This window comes from Balaenoptera borealis (genome assembly GCF_965194805.1).
Source record: "Balaenoptera borealis genome assembly, chromosome: 15".
NCBI lineage: Eukaryota > Metazoa > Chordata > Mammalia > Artiodactyla > Balaenopteridae > Balaenoptera > Balaenoptera borealis.
Window position 1 is genome coordinate 24,465,679 of NC_138871.1, and position 21,009 is coordinate 24,486,687.

Consider the following 21,009-nt stretch of genomic DNA (forward strand, 5'->3'; position numbering starts at 1 on the left):
CAACAACAAAATAAAAACACAGCCTACTGAATGAAAGAAAATTTTGCAAATATTATGTCTGATAAGAGGTTAATATGCAAAATATATAAACAGCACATACAACTCAATAACAAAAAAACAAAAGACTTAATTAAAAAATGAGCAGAAGACCTGAATAGACATTTTTCCAAAGATGATGTACAGATGGCCAACAGACACATGAAAAGTTGCTCAACATCACTAATCATCTTGGGAATGTAAATGAAAACTAACTACAATGAGATATCACCCCACACCTGTCAGAATGGTTATCATCAAAAAGTCAACAAATAACAAATGTTGGCAAGAATTTGGAGAAAGGAAACCTAGTACACTGTTGGTGAGGATGTAAATTGATGCAGCCACTGTGGAAAAGAGTATGTAGGTTCCTCAAAAAAGTTAAAAATAGAAGCATTATATAATTCAGCAATTCCACTCCTGGGTATATATCTGAAGAAAACAAAGACACTAATTTGGAAAGATACATGCACCACATGTTCATAGCAGCCTTATTTACAATAGCCAAGATATGGAAGCAACCTAAGTCTCCATCCAGAGATGAATGGATAATGATGATGTGAGATACACACACACACACACACACACACACACAGTGGAATATTACTCAGGCATAAAAAAATGAAATTTTGTCATTTGAAACAACATGGATGGACCTGGAGGGTATCATGCTTAGTGGAGTAAGTCAGACAGAGAAAGACTAATACTGTATGTTTTCACTTATATATGGAATCTAAAAAATAAAACAAGTGAACAAATATAACAAAACAGAAAGAAGCTCCGATATATAGAGAACAAACTACTGGTTATCAGTGGGGAGGGGAAACATGGATGTAGGGGTTTAACAGGGGCAAACTATTAGGTATAAAATTTAAAAAGTACAAGGAAGTAATGTACAGCACAGGAAATATAGGCAATATTTTATAATTACTTTAAATGGAGTATAAGATATCAACACATTGAATCATTATGTTGTACACCCAAAGTAATGTAATACTGTAAATCACGTATATTTCAATTTAAAATATTTTCATACTTCAACTTATTAAAATTAAGATTGAATGACAATGCATAGACATTCTAAAAATTAATCTTAAAACTGATAATATTTCAATTTCAAACTCCAAAATTTGTGTCTGTAATAAAAAGGCAATAATCACCAAGAACACTTTTTAAAAGAATAATGATGGGGTTAATATGTGAAATTAATAATCACAATTCTTTTCTTCTTTAATTTTTAAATTTTATTTTATTTACTTTTTTATACAGAAGGTTCTTATTAGTCATCCATTTTATACACATTAGTGTATACATGTCAATCCCAATCTCCCAATTCATCACACCACACCCCCACCACCCGCCACTTTCCCCCTTTGGTGTCCATAAGTTTGTCCTCTATATCAGTATCTCAACCTGCAAACCAGTTCATCTGTACCATTTTTCTAGGTTTCACATATATGCGTTAATATTTGTTTTTCTCTTTCTGACTTACTTCACTTTGTATGACAGTCTCTAGATCCATCCACGTCTCTACAAATGACCCAATTTCGTTCCTTTTTGGGGCTGAGTAATATTCCATTGTATAGTGGTACCACATCTTCTTTATCCATTTGTCTGTTGATGGGCATTTAGGTTGCTTACATGACCTGGCTATTGTAAATAGTGCTGCCATGAACGTTGGGGTGCATGTGTCTTTTTGAATTATGTTTTCCTCTAGGTATATGCCCAGTAGTGGGATTGCTGGGTCACACGGTAATTCTATTTTTAGTTTCTTAAGGAACCTCCATACTGTTCCCCATAGTGGCTGTATCAATTTACATTCCCACCAACAGTGCAAGAGGGTTCCCTTTTCTCCACACCCTCTCCAGGACTTGTTGTTTGTAGATTTACTGATGATGCCCATTCTAACTGGTGTGAGGTGATACCTCATTGTAGTTTTGATTTGCATTTCTATAATAATTAGTGATGTTGAGCAGCTGTTCATGTGCTTCTTGGCCATCTGTATGTCTACTTTGGAGAAATGTCTATTTAAAATGATCCCTTGATCATTTTTTGATTGGGTTGTTTGTTTTTTTACTATTGAGCTGCATGAGCTGTTTATATATATTGGAGATTAATCCTTTGTCTGTTGATTCATTTGCAAATATTTTCTCCCATTCTGAGGGTTGTCTTTTCATCTTGTTTATGGTTTCCTTTGCTGTGCAAGAGCTTTTAAGTTTCATTAGGCCCCAATTGTTTATTTTGTTTTTATTTCCATTACTCTAGGAGGGGATCAAAAAAGATCTTGCTGTGATTTATGTCAGAGTGTTCTTCCTAAGTTTTCTTCTAAGAGTTTTATAGTGCCCGGTCTTACATTTTGGTCTCTAATCCATTTTGTGTTTATTTTTGTTTATGGTGTTATGGAGTGTTCTAATTTCAGTCTTTTCCATGAAGCTGGCCAATTTTCCCAGCACCACTTATTGAAGAGACTGTCTTCTCTCCATTGTATATCCTTGCCTCCCTTGTCATAGATTAGTTGACCATAGGTGCGTGGGTTTATCTCTGGGCTTTCTATCTTGTTCCATTGATCTATGTTTCTGTTTTTGTGCCAGTACCATATTGTCTTGATTACTGTAGCTTTGTAGTATAATCTAAAGTCAGGGAGTCTGATTCCTCCAGCTCCGTTTTTTCCCTCAGGACTGCCTTGGCTATTCTGGGTCTTCTGTGTTTCCATACAAATTTTAAGATTTTTTGTTCTAGTTCTGTAAAATATGCCATTGGTAATTTGATAGGGATTGCATTGAATCTGTAGATTTCTTTGGGTAGTATAGCCATTTTCACAATATTGATTCTTCCAACCCCAAAACATGGTATATCTCTCCATCTGTTGGTATCATCTTTAATTTCTTTCATCAGTGTCTTATAGTTTTGTGCATATAGGTCTTTTGTCTCCCTTGATAGGTTTATTCCTAGGTATTTTATTCTTTGTGTTGCAGTGGTAAATGAGAGTCTTTCCTTAATTTCTCTTTCAGATTTTTCATCATTAGTGTATAGGAATGCAAGAGATTTCTGTGCATTAATTTTGTATCCTGAAACTTTACCAAATTCATTGATTAGCTCTAGAAGTTTTCTAGTAGCACCTTTAGGATTCTCTATGTATAGTATCATGTCATCTGCAAACAGTGACAGTTTTATTTCTGATTTTCCAATTTGTATTCTTTTTATTTCTTTTTATTCTCTGATTGCCAAGGCTAGGACTTCCAGAACTATGTTGAATAATAGTGGTGAGAGTGGACATCCTTGTCTCGTTTCTGATCTTAGAGGAAATGCTTTCAGTTTTTCACCACTGAGAATGATGTTTGCTGTGAATTTGTCATATATGGCCTTTATTATATTGAGATAGGTTCCCTCTACGCCCACTTTCTGGAGCATTTTTATCATAAATGGGTATTGAATTTTGTCAAAAACCTTTTTCTGCATCTATTGAGATGATCATGTGGTTTTTATTCTTAAATTTTTTACTATGGTGTATCACATTGATTTATTTGCGTCTATTGAAGAATCCTTGCATCCCTGGGATAAATCCCACCTGATCATGGTGTATGATCCTTTTAATGTGCTGTTGGATTCTGTTTTCTAGTATTTTGTTGAGGATTTTTCATCTATATTCATCAGTGATATTGATCTGTAATTTTCTTTTTTTTTGTAGTATCTTTTTCTGGTTTTGGTATCAGGGTGATGGTGGCCTCATAGAATGAGTTTGGGAGTGTTCCTTCCTCTGCAATTTTTTGGAAGAGTTTGAGAAGAATGGGTGTTAGCTCTTCTCTAAATGTTTAATAGAATTCACCTGTGAAGTCTTCTGGTCCTGGACTTTGTTTGTTGGAAGATGTTTAATCACAGTTTCAATTTCTCTACTTGTGATTGATGTGTTTATATTTTGTATTTCTTCCTGGTTCAGTCTTGGAAGATTATACCTTTCTAATAATTTGTCCATTTCTTCCAAGTTGTCCATTTTATTGGCATAGAGTTGCTTGTAGTAGTCTCTTAGGATGCTTTGTATTTCTGCGGTGCCTGTCGTAACTTCTCCCTTTTCATACCTAATTTTATTGATTTGAGTCCTCTCCCTCTTTTTCTGATGAGACTAGCTAATGGTTTATCAGTTTTGTTTATCTTCTCAAAGAATCAGCTTTTAGTTGTATTGATCTTTGCTATTGTTTCCTTTTTTTCTATTTCATTTATTTCTGCTCTGATCTTTATGATTTCTTTCCTTCTGCTAACTTTTGGTTTTGTTTGTTCTTCTTTCTCTAGTTCTTTTAGGTGTATGGTTTGATTTTTTATTTGAGATATTTCTTGTTTTTTGAGATAGGCTTGTATAGCTATAAACTGCCCTCTTAGAACTGATTTTGCTGCATCCCATAGGTTTTGGATCGTCGTGTTTTCACTGTCATTTGTCTCTAGGTATTTTTTTGATTTCCTCTTTGATTTCTTCAGTGATCCCTTGGTTATTTGGTAACGTATTGTTTAGCCTCCATGTGTTTGTGTTTTTTACGTTTTTTTCCCTGTAATTGATTTCTAATCTCATAGCATTGTGGTCAGAGAAGATGCTTGAAATGATTTCAATTTTCTTAAATTTACTGAGTCTTGATTTGTGACCCAACATGTGACCTATCCTGGACAATGTTCCAAGCACACTTCAGAAGAAAGTGTAATCTGCTGTTTTTGGTTTAAATGTTCTATAAATATCAATGAAATCTATCTGGTCTATTGTGTAATTTAAAGCTTGTGCTTCCTTATTAATTTTCTGTTTTGATGATGTGTCCATTGGTGTAAATGAGGTGTTAAAGTCCCCCACTATTATTGTGTTACTGTCAATTTCCTCTTTTAGAGCTGTTAGCAGTTGCCTTATGTATTGAGGTGCTCCTATGTTGGGTGCATATATATTTATAATTGTTATATCTTCTTGGATTGATCCTTTGATCATCATGTAGTGTCCTTCCTTGTCTCTTGTAACATTCTTTATTTTAAAGTCTATTTTATCTGATATGAGTATAGCTACTCCAGCTTTCTTTTGATTTCTTTTTGCATGGAATATCTTTTTCCAGCCCATCACTTTCAGTCTGTATGTGTCCCTAGGTCTAAAGTGGGTGTCTTGTAGACAGCATATATATGGATATTGTTTTTGTATCCATTCAGCAGGCCTGTGTCTTCTGGTTGGAGCATTTAATCCATTCACGTTATAGGTAATGATCGATATGTATGTTTCTATGACCATTTTCTCAATTGTTTTGGGTTTGTTTTTGTAGGCCCTTTTATTCTCTTGTTGTTTCCCACTTAGAGAAGTTCCTTTAGCATTTGTTGTAGAGTTGGTTTGGTAGTGCTGAACTCTCTTAGCTTTTGCTTATCTGTAAAGCGTTTGATTTCTCCATTGAATCTGAATGAGATCCTTGCTGGGTAGAGTAATCTTGGTTGTACGTTCTTCCCTTTCATCACTTTAAGTATATCATGTCACTCCCTTCTGGCTTGTAGAGTTTCTGCTGAGAAATCAGCTGTTAACCTTATGGGAGTTCCCTTGTATGTTGTCATTTTTCCCTTGCTGCTTTCAATAATTTTTCTTTGTCTTTAATTTTTGCCAATTTGATTACTATGTGTCTCGGCATGTTTCTCCTTGGTTTATCCTGTATGGGACTCTCTGCACTTCTTGGACTTGGGTAGCTATTTCCTTTCACATGTTAAGGAAGTTTTCAACTATAATCTCTTCAAATATTTAATATTTTCTCGGGTCCTTTCTATCTCTCTTCTTCCTCTGGCACCCCTATAATGAGAATGTTGTTGTGTTTAATGTTGTCCCAGAGGTCTCTTAGGCTGTCTTCATTTCTTTTCATTCTTTTCTCTTTATTCTGTTCTGCAGCAGTGAATTCCATCATTCTGTCTTCCAGGTCACTTATCCGTTCTTCTGCTTCAGTTATTCTGCTCTTGATTCCTTCTTGTGTATTTTTCATTTCAATTATTGTATTGTTCATCTCTGTTTGTTTGTTCTTTACTTCTTCTAGGTCTTTGTTGAACATTTCTTTCATCTTCTCGATCTTTTCCTCCAGTCTTTTTCTGACATCCTGGATCATCTTCACTATCATTATTCTGAATTCTTTTTCTGGAAGGTTGCCTATCTCCACTTCATTTAGTTGTTTTTGTGGGGTTTTATCTTGTTCCTTCATCTGGTACATAGCCCTCTGCCTTTTCATCTTTTCTATCTTTCTATGAATGTGGTTTTCATTCCACAGGCTGCAGGATTGTAGTTCTTCTTGCTTCTGCTGTCTGTCTTGTGGTGGATGAGGCTATTGAAGAGGATTGTGGAAGTTTCCTGTTGGGAGGGACTGGTGGTGGGTAGAGCTGGCTGTTGCTCTGGTGGGCAGAGCTCAGTAAAACTTTAATTCACTTGTCTGCTGATGGGTTGGGCTGGGTCCCCTCCCTGTTGCTTGTTTGGCTTGAGGCCACCCACCACTGGAGCCTACCCAGGCTCTTTGCTGGGGCTAATGGCAGACTCTGGGAAGGTTCATGTCAAGGTGTACTTCCCAGAACTTCTGCCACCAGTGTCCTTGTCTTCACGGGGGGACAGAACCACCCCTGCCTCTGCAGGAGACCCTCCAACACTAGAAGGTAGGTCTGGTTTAGTCTCTATGGGGTCACTGCTCCTTCCCCTGGGTCCCGATGCTCACATTACTTTGTGTGTGCCCTCCAAAAGTGGAGTCCTTGTTTCCCCCAGTCCTGTCAAAGTCCTGCAATCAAATCCTGCTAGCCTTCAAAGTCTGATTCTCTAGGAATTCCTCCTCCTATTGCTGGACCCCCAGGTTTGGAGGCCTGACGTGGGGCTCAGGACCTTCACTCCAGTGGGTGGACTTCTGTGGTATAAATGTTCTCCAGTCTGTGAGTCACCCAACCAGCAGTTATGGGATTTGATTTTATTGTGATTGTGCCCCTCCTACCATCTCATTGTGGCTTCTCCTTTGTCTTTTGATGTTGGGTATCTTTATTGGTGAGTTCCAGTGTCTTCCTGTCGATGATTGTTCAGCACTTAGTTGTGATTCCAGTTTTCTCACAAGAGGGAGTGAGAGCACGTCCTTCTACTCTACCATCTTGAACCGATCTTCCATAAATTTCTAAGGAGAATGCAATTCAGGTAGACCCACTTAATCAGCATCTATTTTGTGTCAGGCTGTTTACTAGGCATTTTACGTTTATATATTGTGCTTAAGGAAGACAAAAAAATTCCAGTTGAAGCTGATGTTTTCTTTCTCCAAGAGGTTAAAAGAGCCAGCTGTTGATCTTAGGCACATTATCTTATTTCAATAAGCCAATAATCACAGTCCTAAAAACGGTATGCTTCTGGTGCCCAAAGAGATCAATGAGATGAAAAAAAAAATTAGAAAAAGATATGTTTGTGTGTGTGTGTCACAATTTCATTGCACTGTAAGATATTAACCAGCTTTGTATATAATTCTGCCATCTTATTACAGCATCCTTTTTCCAATGACTCTTTATGCTGTTAGCTTAAAGAAAAACATACAACCTAAAAGTTGTGAGTTAAGTTTTATTCAGGGTCCTCCTGATGACTATAGCTTGGGAGACAACTTCTTAGTAGCTCTGAGAAGCTGTTCCAAAGAGGTAGAGGAGGAATCAGTAAATACATATATATTTTTTGACTAGGAAATACATGTAGTCAATCATACATCTTGGTAAAAGGTTACTGCTAATCACAAAGAATAGGTATGTCAAGTTAATTGTATTAGTGCTTTTCTATGTTTGGGAAGATGCAAGAATCTGGGTTTCATTGGGTTAATATGTATCTTAGCTCTCTAAGTGCCCCTATATCCAAAGCACAGAATGCTTCATTTCTGTTTTTTCCATCCTGAATTCCCCTTAGGTCATACTCTTGTTGGGCGAGTGCAGTGGGTGTGATTTTAACCCTTTGTGTAAATGAATGATGAAGGAAAATCTTTGCTCTTTTTGTTTATAATACTAAACACCTATTCTTTGAACCAGCCTTACCATTTTGCTGGTTGTCTCAATAATTATTAAACAAATATTTGGAATGGGCTTGCTCCATATTTATAATAAGAGTCTTGTTTTTAACTTTTAAAATTCTATTTTGACACTAGGTGTATTTTCAGAACAGTGAGGAGACTAGGCCGGTGGGAGCTTAAAGAGGAGGAGGAAGCAGGCAATGACATCAGAGAGTTATCAGAGGAGGAGAGAGGAGCAGATTGTGAAGGACTTTGTTGGCTTTGGAAGATTTTGTACTTTTATTCTAAAGGATGTGGAAAGCCATGGAAAAGTTTTGAACAAAGTCATGCTAAAGTCATGCTAGGTTGGGTTTTATGGCATAGTTTTTATATACAGCAACCCAAAGGCACAAACCATAAAGGAAGAAATATGCCATTTTAACTACATAAAAATTAAGGTCTTCAGTGGGCAAAATGTCATAAATGGTGTTTAAAGGCAGACATGATGCAACAGATTTTAAATGTGCCTGCACAGTTTGGCTTACCCAGGTGCTTTCCTATGATTGCCATAAGAAGATCACACCCAGGCTCTGGGTGCTGAGTTCCAGTGATCCCAGAATGATAAAGACCCAGAAGCAAATTTGAATCTAAATAGCTTTCTGTGGAGGAGAATAGCCCAGCTAAGTCCAACTGAGTGACAGCTGATGCATGATCTGTAGATGAGGAAAATAAATACTTGCTATTTTAAGTGTCTGAGATTTTAAAGTTTTTTGTTATACAGCTTTTCTACATCAGAACTAATACATGCTAAATCCTCAAAGTGTTAAATGAAAGAGACATTGAGCTGTATCTTCACAAGCCCTCTCCAAAGTGTCAGCCCTCAATTTTACTGCTACAACGATATGGAGAAGAGGAGGAAGCAACCTCAAGAGATTGGAACTCCTAAGGAAAAAAAGCTTTATTTTCATAACGATGCCCCAATAAATTCCCATTAATAATGATATTATTTAACATCTATTTAAGACACACTATTTTCCAGAAGTTATTTTCAGCTGGTAGCATGGGATTAAAAAGAACAGACTCTAAAGCATACTATCTAAGATCAAATTTCATCTCGGTTTATTAGTTATACAGGCTAGGTAGTTAACATTTCTGTGCATCAGCTTCCTCATATGTAAAATTTGGATGAGAGATTATAGTTCTTATCATGGGACTGTTTTGAGGGTTACATGAATTAATATACATAAGATACATAGAACAATGGCACATAGTGGTAATTATTATTACTATTATTGTTATTATTATTATATGTATAGGTTTGTTTAATCTTTAAAACAACCCAGTGAGGTAGTTACAATTATTCTTGTTGTCTAAGCTTGCTTTGAATGGAAAAGTAGCATAACAAAGGAGTTAAAGGTAAGAGTTTTAGTACTAACCTTTCTCTCTATCACTTGCTTGATTGTGGTCTCTTGCAAAATACTTAAACTCACTGTGCCTAAAGTTTTTTTTTTTGTTTTTTTTTTTAGTCTTTAAAATGGGTATCACAATAATAATACCTGTCTCCGGAGATAATAAATGTTTGTGTATTGCAGGGCGGCTGGGAGGAAGTTTTGTGGTGGTGGGAAAGTCCTTAAAGGAGCCCCCCAAAACCCCTAAACCTTAAAGTATATATATACCTCTTGCAGAAGAAATTTAAATAATAAACATACCAATTGAAAAATAGACAAATGCATGAACTGGCAATTGACAAAACAAGAAAATAATATGACCAATAAACCTTTAAAACTTTAAGCTCAATATTTTAATATGCAATTTAGAATAAGATTTTATTTGGTGATTATCAAATTGGAACAGGCTTTAAAACTGATTCTGTCAGCACAGATAAGCTGTGATAGAAATATCTTCTCTTATGTTGCTGGCAGGGGAGGGGAAGTATGGGTTAGGGGGAGTGTAAATTGAGACAACCTTTCTGCAAGGAAAGTTTGTAATATGTATCATAGGTTTAGATCATAATACCAAAAAATCCCATCAACATATAATTGGATAGATAAATTTTGGCATAGTCATACAAAGGAATGTCATTCAGTAATTAAAAAATATACATATATGTGTGTGTGTATATATATATATATATATATATATATATATATATATATATATATATATATCAACCTGGATGAAGCTCAAAAACACACTGAGTGAAGAAGCCGGAAAGAGTCATACATCTCATATGATTCAATGTGTATAAAGTTCAGTGCAGTCAAATAAAAGCTATGGTGACAAAATGAAAATGGTAATGTACTCTGGTGGGTTTGTGGGGACTTGGCAAAGTAGGTGGTACAGGGGATTTCGTTGGAAAGGAAAACAAGAAAACATTCTGGGGGATGGAATAGTCTATATTTTGCCACAGGCGCTTTTAAAGTCCTCACTATATACATTTGTCAAATCACTTATAATTTTATCACATGTATATTTATCTCAGTTTTAAAAGAAAAAGAGCAGGGGTCTTAAAAAGATTTATACAGCATGCCTCAGCAATTTCAATACTGGGAGTTTATATTAAGTGTTAAAAATGTGTCATACTAGACCTTAAAAGACATCTCACTCAAGAAGATATACAGTTGGCAAATAAGCATATGAAAAGATACTCCATATCATATGTTATCAGAGAAACAAATTAAAACAATGAGATACCATTAAAAAACCATTAGAATGGCTAAAATCCAAAATTGACAGCACCAAATGTTTGCAAGGTTGTGGAGCAACAGAAACTCTCATTCATTGCTGGTGGGATGAAAAATGACAGTTTGGTGGACAGTGTGGCAGTTAAATAAAACAAAAACAAAAAACTAAACATATCTAACCATATGATGCAGCAAGTGAGTTCCTTGGTATTTACCCAAAGGAGTTGAGAATTTATGTCCACACAAAAACCTGCATTTGGATGTTTATGGCAGCTTTATTCAAAACTGCCAAAACCCAGAATCAGTAGATGAATGGGTAAATAAACAGTGATACATATAGACAATGAACTATTATTTAGCACAAAAATGATATGAGCTATCAAGCCTTAAAAAGAGATGAAGGAAACTTAAATGCTTTGAATTATACCATTAAGTGTACACTTAATTGTACATTTTTACATACTAAGTGCAAGAAACCAATCCTCAAAGGCTACATGCTATATCATTCCAACTATATGACATCCTGGAAAAGGCAAAACTATAAAGACAGTAAAAGAGCAGTGGTTACCAGGGGTTGGGGTGGGGGGAAGGAATAAATAGAGCACAGAGGATTCTTAAGGCAGTGAAAATACTCTGTATGATACTACAATGATTGTGTAACTGAGCAGGACCCTATGGGGCCTTCCCAGGGAGACTGTTCCTTCATATCCTCTGCTTTATCTCCTCTCTGAAGTGCTTAGTTAATAGTATCTGAATCACATTTCCTGAGTTGTTCTACAGATGTGAAAACCCCCACCAAATGGAAGATGTTAATTACTTGATGACGATGAGCACGTAGCCTCCAGGCCTCCAGGAGCCTAAGGATTGATAACGTTAACCTCTGTGACACTGTCTTGTTTCCTCACCATCAAACAATCAGAAAATTGTGCACAAGCTGATCACATACCCTGCAGCTCCCTCCCTCACCTGGCCTTTAAAAGTGCTTTGCTGAAACCCGTTGGGAAGTTCAGAGATTTGGGGGCATGAGCCACTTGTCTCCTTGCATGGCTCTGCAATAAAACTTTCTGTGCTCCAAACTCTGATGTTTCAGTATTATTTGGCCTCCGAGTGCTTTGGGCACAGGAACTTCCGTTCAATAATAACTAGGTGTCATTATACATTTGTCCAAACCTATAGCGTGTACAATACCAAGAGTGAACCCTAAAGTAACTATGGACTTTGGGTGATTATGATGTGTCAGTTTAGGTTCATCCTTGGTAACAAATATACCACTTAGGTAGGGGTTATTGATAGTGGGGGAGGCAATACATACATAAGCCAGGGGATATAAAGGAAAACTCAATTTTGTTGTGAACCTAAACCTGCTCTTAAAAAGCCTTTTTAAAATGTATATACTAACAATTATTGAGGATAATCAAGCATACATATCTAACTGTATGTTGTATGGTAAACTATTCAAACCAGGAAACTGGAGAACACCCTTCTCTCATTTATAGACATAATTTCACAGTATCCTAAAACAGTTTAACTTGAATAACAAAATAATGCCCTAAAGATTTTTGGTTTGTGTTTTTTCTAGCTAATTATTTTAGAATATCTTTGACATTTCTCCAACATTTTCCTTCTTTTCTAAAGCACATTAAGGCTCTTTGATAAAACCAAGATCTTCCAGAATATGTAAACTTAAATAGCCTAGAATCTTCAAAAATAAAATGCCCAGTGAAACTACTCTCTATGATACTGTAATGATGTATATCGGTCATATAATTGTTTAAATACATAGAATGTACAATACCAAGAGTGAAACAATGTAAACTATGGGTGATAATAATGTGTCAATGTAGGATCATCAATTATTAAAAAATAAATACTACTCTGGTGGGGGATGTTTATAATGGCAGAGGTTATGCACATGTGGTGATAAAGTATATATGGAAAATATCTATACCTTTGGCTCAATTTTGCTGTGATTCTAAAACTACTCTAAAAATGAAGTTTATTAATTTTTTAAATTAAAAATAAAGTAAAATACCTATCTTAACTCCAAAGAGTGGGATAGTTGGAAATGTTTAGAATTTGAATAGACTAGTTAGAGTTCATATCACCCAAAACGCAAGTTCTGGAAAGATAAAATAGCAAAATTTTTTGGCTAAACACTAGGAGGAAAGAGATTTCTGTGATCTCCATAAACTGTAATCTCCATATGCTCCCTTAGGCAAGTTTTGTTTGCTCACTCCTTTGTAACTGAGAGGCAACATTGTGTCTGTTTCTACTTTTCATTGGTTATCTAGGGCTCAAAAGGCCATAATATCTAGGGGGAAAATGTTGTACAGGTAAATATGTATGAAAATATTTATTTTATCATTGTCTAAAGCAATTAAACATTTGAAGAAGTCTAAACATCTGTAACACTGTGATAATTTTCTTAATAAATTGTGGTCCATGAAATTAAATATCATGGAAACACACACTTGGAAAACAACCCCAGTTTGTGCCCTACTAATAATGTGACCTTGAAAAAAATCTAAGCCTCAGTTTCCCCACATGTAAAATGGGGACATTAATAATTCCTATGTCAAAGAGTCATTGAAAAAATAGAATTAGTTAACATTTACAAAGAAATTAGAACAATGTTCAGCAAAGAGAAAAATCTATTTAAACATTACTTATCATTATTTTAGAAATTTATTTTATAAGAAATAACATATGAATAGAGAGAAAAAGAAGTACAGAAATACATTAACATTTTCACATTGCTTTTGGGTAGAATGTTTAATAGTGATCCTTAATTCCCTCTTTATTTCTATCACTATTTTTAAATGTTTTTAACCACAAACATTTATTGGGGAACAAAAAAGATTAAAAAATTATTTTCACAATTATTTCTTACACTAATAATATGGTTTTATATGTTCTGGGAAAGAAAATAAATTCAAATACTGTAAATTAATCATAAATGATGTTAATATTGAATAGACAGATGAAGAAAATCAGACTATATCTTGGAAACCAAGAACTTTGCTTCCAACTCTGTCTTGGGATATTCTGTAACATTTATTTTTCTAAGCTTTTAAAAAAACTTTTGGCCTTAACTGACTGTTATTATATAAGTAGGCATTCATTCAATGAAAATTTGTTGAATGTCTACTTGAAAGACAATGTGAATGTTACAAACATGAAACACAACAACTTTTTCCTTTCTTATAATTAAGTAATAACTTTATGTGTACTAAACAGTCTCCATAGGATCCAGTGGAAAGTATGCATACACATTTCTCTCAGTTATAGTAATATATCTATGAAAAGATCTAATCTTGTATTTAACAAATATTTAGTATACATTTGACCCTCAAACAGAAGGAGAGTGGTTGGGGTGCTGACCCTCCGTGCAGTCAAAAACCCAATTATAACTTATAGTTGGCCTTCTGTATCCTTGGTTCCACATACAAGAATTAAAACCAACCTCGATAGTGTATTTACTATGTGCATACAAGTGGACCCACATGCAGTTCAAACTCCTGCTGTTCAAGTGTCAGCTGTATATCTACTGGGCTCAAGGCACTGTAGTAGACACTAGGAAGACAATGGAATAGAACAGACATGATTCAAGCTCCCATAAAGTTTACAGGTACAGGGGAGAGCCAACATCAAACAAATGAAGAGAAAAAACATTTTGTAATTACAAATTGTGGTATATGTTATGAAGGAAAAGAACAGGGTGCACTAAAAGAATGAAACAATTTTGGGAGAAAAATGATATGTAGGGATTAGCCAGGTGAAGTTAGTAGGGAAAGTATTCCAGGAAGAAAAAAAAAAAACAAAATACAGCATGATGTATTTGAAGAACTAAAAGAAGTAGAGTATAGCTAAGTATAGTTAAGTTGGAGATCGGCATGATCTTCATCGGCATGAAATGGAGATGTAAGTGCAAATCTGTTTCACAAAGGGGCTTTAGATAAGACTTGATGATGAATTTAATGCTGAGGAGGAACAAAAATGTCCAGAATGGCAGCTATATGTCTTGAATAATTGAAATGATGGTGATGCAATTAACTGAGATGAGAAAAACTGGACAAGGACAAATTTCAGGGATGAGATTAAGAATTCAATTAAGACAAACTAAATAGGCAATTAGAAACACAAGACTACATCTCCAGGTGAGATCTGAGCTAGAAACATAAATTACATAGGATATTATAATAGAATTGAAAGTCATATCATGAACTCCAAAATCACCCCCCAGGTCCCAGAATTACTGACTAGAATATAGAGAATGCTTCTTAGAAAATGAAAGTAGTTACCTTGTCTTGTCAACTTAAAGGACTTATTTTCTCTATTCACCTGATACTTTTGTTTCCCAAAACAGATTGCAAGTAATATGTATAGATCATGTGTGTTGGGCACAGTTTGTGCTGAGCCAAAGGCACCAGAGCTCCTATCAGATTCATTGTTATTAAAAACTCAAACAGCATAAGATTGTATTTATTCTGTCAATAACAGGAAAATGCTGAATGAAAATAAAAACTAACATAAAAATAGAATCAGAGAACGTTTTGTAAAGGACAAATAATGTCTATTAGTGTGTCAAGAATGATTATATAAACCCTATTACAAGTCAAAGAATATGGTTCTATTATGGCTGGTCTGTTATGACTCCACTACCCAGATATTTAAATTTTACCTTCTCCTTCATGATATCTGTTGTTATACTCGATAACTAGCAATAAAGATGTTAATAAGTATAGTCAAAGTACATCACTTAGTGTATCTGGAAATGTAGTGCAGAGAATAGTGAGAAACTTGGGGTTTTCAGATTTCAGAAAATGCCTAACAATTTGACTATGTGGACCAATTCTAATTATATTCTAATAAGGCTAAATTTAAGGCTTAGCATTTTATAATGCTACATGATTCTTATTGTGGATTATATATTTTCCCTCCATCATCTCTTAGGTTAATTGTGTTGCCAAGAATGTCAGTTTTAAAACTGTAAAGGGATATTTGTCATTAGAAAATATACTAGTCAATTATGTCAGAGATCTTCCATTCAACCTTGCCTATCAATGTGTACATCTTGACACAAATCCATTTCTCTGTCGCAATATATTGTAGCCATTTTATCCATGACAAAGGAGCTCAAAAAGACTCTGGTTGGCTGAACAAATACAATTTCCCATGTCAAGGGTTTACAATTTCATTATAAAAATTAACTTCTGGCTGACTCTAGCTAGATGCTCTCAGAATCAGAAAGACTTACCATTTATGGGTACTTATCATTTTAAATACATTAATTTTACAAAATTTCAAATTGACCAAAGTCAGGATAGTAGTTCATATAATAGAATTTGCAAAATTGTTCTAATTAATATTCTTTCTGGATAATTTTGTCATCCTCACAGTGATGTGAGATAATATTGCCCAACTCTAATAGGCACTAAATATCAAGGTAATGTGAATGAAACAAGGATGGATTCTGGGGAATTCTAGGGAAACAAAACAATGGGGAGTGGGGCTGGTAAATGGGATCAAAAAGAACAAATAGTAAAACAGAGCTTCAAGGAAGAAAAGTAATATAAATCCACAGTTCATACTTGTATAGATACCAGTATAATGTAGGTGTGAATACCAGTTAAGTTTTTAATCACTAAACACTCAATTAAATACCTTGGGCAGGGAGAGTTTACTTTAGGCCAAATGTGATAGTCCTGTTCCCTTTGGCTAAGAATTGGTTTGGCATGGGCATATGATAAAATGTTGACCAATGAAATGTGAGGTTGTCTGCTAGAGGGATTCTGGGAAGACTTTTCTCACTTCAAAAAAGAGAAATCAAATGGGATCATTTTGCCTGTAAGTTTGCCACCTATTGATAATGTCTGGAATTTCAACAACAATGTTGGAATCCTGAAGGAGCCCACTCAAGAACTAACATGCTAAAGATTGTCGAGAAGAAAGAGAAATAGTCAACGAATCATAATGACATAACTATGCCATTGAGTTAGCCAGACCTGGATCTACCTTTGATATGTGAACCCACAATACTGTCTGTTATGTGAGATAATAAATGTTCTTAAGCTAATTAAAATTCTTCCAATTTTTTTTACTATGAAAGGAGATAGAGATAGTGTAGTAGTGATAGAAAGATGGGAGGTTGAGATAAAATAGGTTAGTTATCCTTTGCTATGTAACAAATTATCCTAAACAAAGCTTAAAACAATGAACATTTATTATCACACATAATTCCTGAGTCTCAGGACTCTTGGAACTGTTGAGCTGGGTGGTAGTAACAGGATCTCTCATGAGGTTGCAGTCAAAGAGTCTGTCTGGGATGCAGTCTCTAAAGAATTTACTGGGACTGGAAGTTCAGCTTCCAAGCTCACTCACATAACATTATACAGGATGCTTCATTTCCTCACCACATGAATGTCACCATGGGACTGGTCATGATATGGCTACCTCCAGGCAAGTGATCCAAGGAAAAAAGATAGAGAGAGCAAGAGAGCAAGTAAGAGGGAGCCTGCACTCAAAATGGAAGATGCATTCATTTTATAACCTTAACCTGTAAGTGACACACCATCACTTCTGCTGAATTCTATTTGTTAGGAGCAAGTTGATAAATCCAGCACACACCTAAGGGGAAAGGAATTAACCTCCACTCTGAAGAAAGAAATATATTTAAAAAACAAAAAACAAACGAAAAAACGTTGTGGACATACATTTTAGAAACAAGTGGGCTATATTTTCAATCTAAAGAGATTTGAAAATATTTAAATACAGATAGAAAGTACCTAGCAGAGATAAAGTGGTGGATATTTCTGTGTATTAGCATCTACTTCCTCTGTGTGTTCAGTAGTAAGATCATTTGCTAAAGGTGTTTTGGTAGGTGGTAGATTTAAAGGTATAAGTTAAATGAAAATAATTGAAATAGTGATTTAGGGAAACAATACAGAACACTAAATCTAGAGACATGGATAAGAATGATTTAAAGCTATAACATAATTCTAAATTATGTAGATAATTCTACACAGCTTGCATGAATACCTTGATAAAATAGATATGTTTCTATGAAAATGAAGATTACTATAGCTGTCTCCAGAGAAATTAGAAATCCTAGTTTTAAGGTTTTCCAGGAATGAATCAAACACACACACAACAGCACTGCATACAAAATATTTGACTATAGAATTCCTTCAAATATTTATGAAACTATAAAATTCACCTTATATATAAACTCTTACAGAGCTTATAAAAAATTTTTTTTAAATAACTTTTATTGGAGTAAAGTTGACTTACAATGTTGTGTTAGGTTCAGGTGTACAGCAAAGTGAAGCAGTTATACATATACATATATCCACTCTTTTTAGATTCTTTTCCCATATAAGTTATTACAGAGTATTGAGTAGAGGTGCCTGTGCTATACAGTTAAGTCCTTATTTGTTAATCTATTTTATATATAGGCGTCTGTATGTGTCAAACCCAATCTCCCAATTTATCCCTCCCCCCATCCTTTCCCCCCGGTAACCATAAGTTTGTTTTCTACATTTGTGACTCTATTTCTCTTTTGTAAATAAGTTCATTTGTGCCATTTGTTTTTAGATCCTACATTAAGTGATATCATATGATATTTTTCTTTCTCTGCTTCACTCAGTATGACAATCTCTGGGTCTGTGCATGTTGCTGCAAATGACATTTGTTTCATTCTTTTTTTATGGTTGAATAATATTCCATTGTATATATGTACCACATTTCTTTATCCATTCATTTGTTGATGTATATTTTTTTAAAAAAAAATTATTGGAATAGAGTTGATTTCCAATATTGTGTTAGTTTCAGGTGTATAGCAAAGTGAATGAGTTATACATACACAGATATCCACTCTTTATTTATTTATTTATTATTTGTTTAGATTCTTTTTCCCTACAGGCCATTACAGAGTACTAAGTAGAGTTCCCTGTTTTATACAGCAGGTTCTTATTAGTTATCTACTTTCTATATAGTAGTGTGTATATGTCAGTCCCAATCTCCCAATTTAACCCTCCCCCCCTTATTCCCTGGCAACCATAAGTTTGTTATCTACCTCCATGACTCTACTTCTGCTTTGTAAATAAGTTCATTTGTACCCTTTTTTTAGATTCCACATATAAGTGATATCATATGATATTTCTCTTTCTCTCTCTGACTTACTTCACTCAATATGACAGTCTTTAGGTCCATCCATGTTGCTTCAAATGCCATTATTTTGTTCTTTTTTATGTCTGAGTAATATTCCACTGTATATATGTGTAGCACATCTTCTTTATCCATTCCTCTGTTGATGGACATTTAGGTTGCTTCCATGTCCTGGATATTGTAAATAGTGCTGCAATGAACATTGGGGTGCATGTATCTTTTTGAATTATGGTTTTCTCAAGGTATATGTCCAGGGGTGGGATTGCAAGGTCATATAGTAGTTCTATTTTTAGTTTTTTAAGGAAACTCCATACTGTTCTCCATAGTGGCTGTACCAATTTACATTCTCACCAACAGTGCAGGAGGGTTCCCTTTTCTCCACACCCTCTCCAGCATTTATTGTTCGTAGAGTTTTTGATGATGGCCATTCTTAACAGTGTAAGGTGATATCTCATTGTAGTTTTGATTTGCATTTCTCTAATATTCGTGATGTTGAGCACCTTTCCATGTGCTTTTTGGCCATCTGTATGTCTTCTTTGGAGAAATGTCTATTTAAATATTGCACCGATTTTTTGGATTGGGTTATTTTTTTGGGTTTTTTTTTTTGTCTTTTGTTTTTTTTTTTTTGATATTTAGCTGCATGAGCTGTCTGTATGATTTGGAGACTAATCCCCTGTTGGTTGCATAGATAGCAAATATTTTCTCCCATTCTGAGTGTTGTCTTTTTCTTTCATTTATGGTTTACTTTTCTGTGCAAAAGGTTTTGAGTTTAATTAGATCCCATTTATTTATTTTTGTTTTTATGTTATTACTCTAGGAGGTGGATCAAAAAAGATCTTCCTGTGATTTATGTCAAAGAGGGTTCTGCCTATGTTTTCCTCTAACACTTTTATAGTGTCCGGCCTTACATTCAGGTCTTTAATCCATTTTGAGTTTATTTTTGTGTATGGTGTTAGGGAGTGTTCTAATTTCATTATTTTCCATATAGCTGTCCAGTTTTCCCAGTGCCACTTATTGAAGAGACTGTCTTTTCTCCATTGTATATTCTTGTGTCCTTTGTCATAGATTAGGTGACCATAGGTGTGTAGGTTTATCTCTGGACTTTCTATCCTGTTCCATTCATCTACATTTCTGTTTTTGTGTGAGTACCATAGAGTCTTGATTACTGTAGCTTTGTAGTATAATCTGAAGTCAGGGAGCCTGATTCCTCCAGCTCCGTTTTTCTTTCTCAAGATTGCTTTGGCTATTCAGGGTCTTTTATGTTTCCATACAAATTGTAAAATTTTTGTTCTAATTCTGTGAAAAATGCCATTGGTAATTTTATAGGGATTGCACTGAATCTGTAGATTGCTTTGGGTGGTATAGTCATTTTCACAATATTGATTCTTCCAGTCCAAGAACATGGTATATATCTACATCTCTTTGTGCTGTCTTTGATTTCTTTCATCAGTATCTTATAGTTTTCTGAATAGAGGTCTTTTGCCTCCTTAGGTAGATTTATTCCTATGTATTTTATTCTTTTTTGTGATGGTAAACGAGTTTGTTTCCTTAACTTCTCTTTCTGATCTTTCATTTTTAGTGTATACAAATGCAAGAGATATCTGTGTATTAATTTTGTATCCTGCAAATTTACCAAATTCAGTGATGAGCTCTAAGAGTTTTGTGGTAACATCTTTAGGATGTTCTATGTATGGTATCATGTCATCTACAAACAGTGACAATTTAACTTATTCTTTTCCAATTTGGACTCCTTTTATTTCTTTTTCTTTTCTGATTGCCATAACTAGGACTTCCAACACTATGTTGAAAAATAGTGGTAAAAAAGGACATCCTTTTCTTGTTCCTGATCTTAGAGGAAATGTTTTGTTTTTCACCATTGAGATTATGTTTGCTGTGGCTTTGTCGTATATGGCCTTTATTATGTTAAGTTAGGCTCTCTCTATGTCCACCTTCTGCAGTGTTTTTATCATAAATCGGTGTTGAATTTTGTCAAAAGTTTTTCTGCATCTACTGAGATGATCATATGGTTTTTATTCTTCAATTTGTTAGTATGGTGCATCATACTGGTTGACATTTTTTTTAACATCTTTATTGGACTATAATTGCTTTACAATGGTGTGTTAGTTTCTGCTTTATAACAAAGTGAA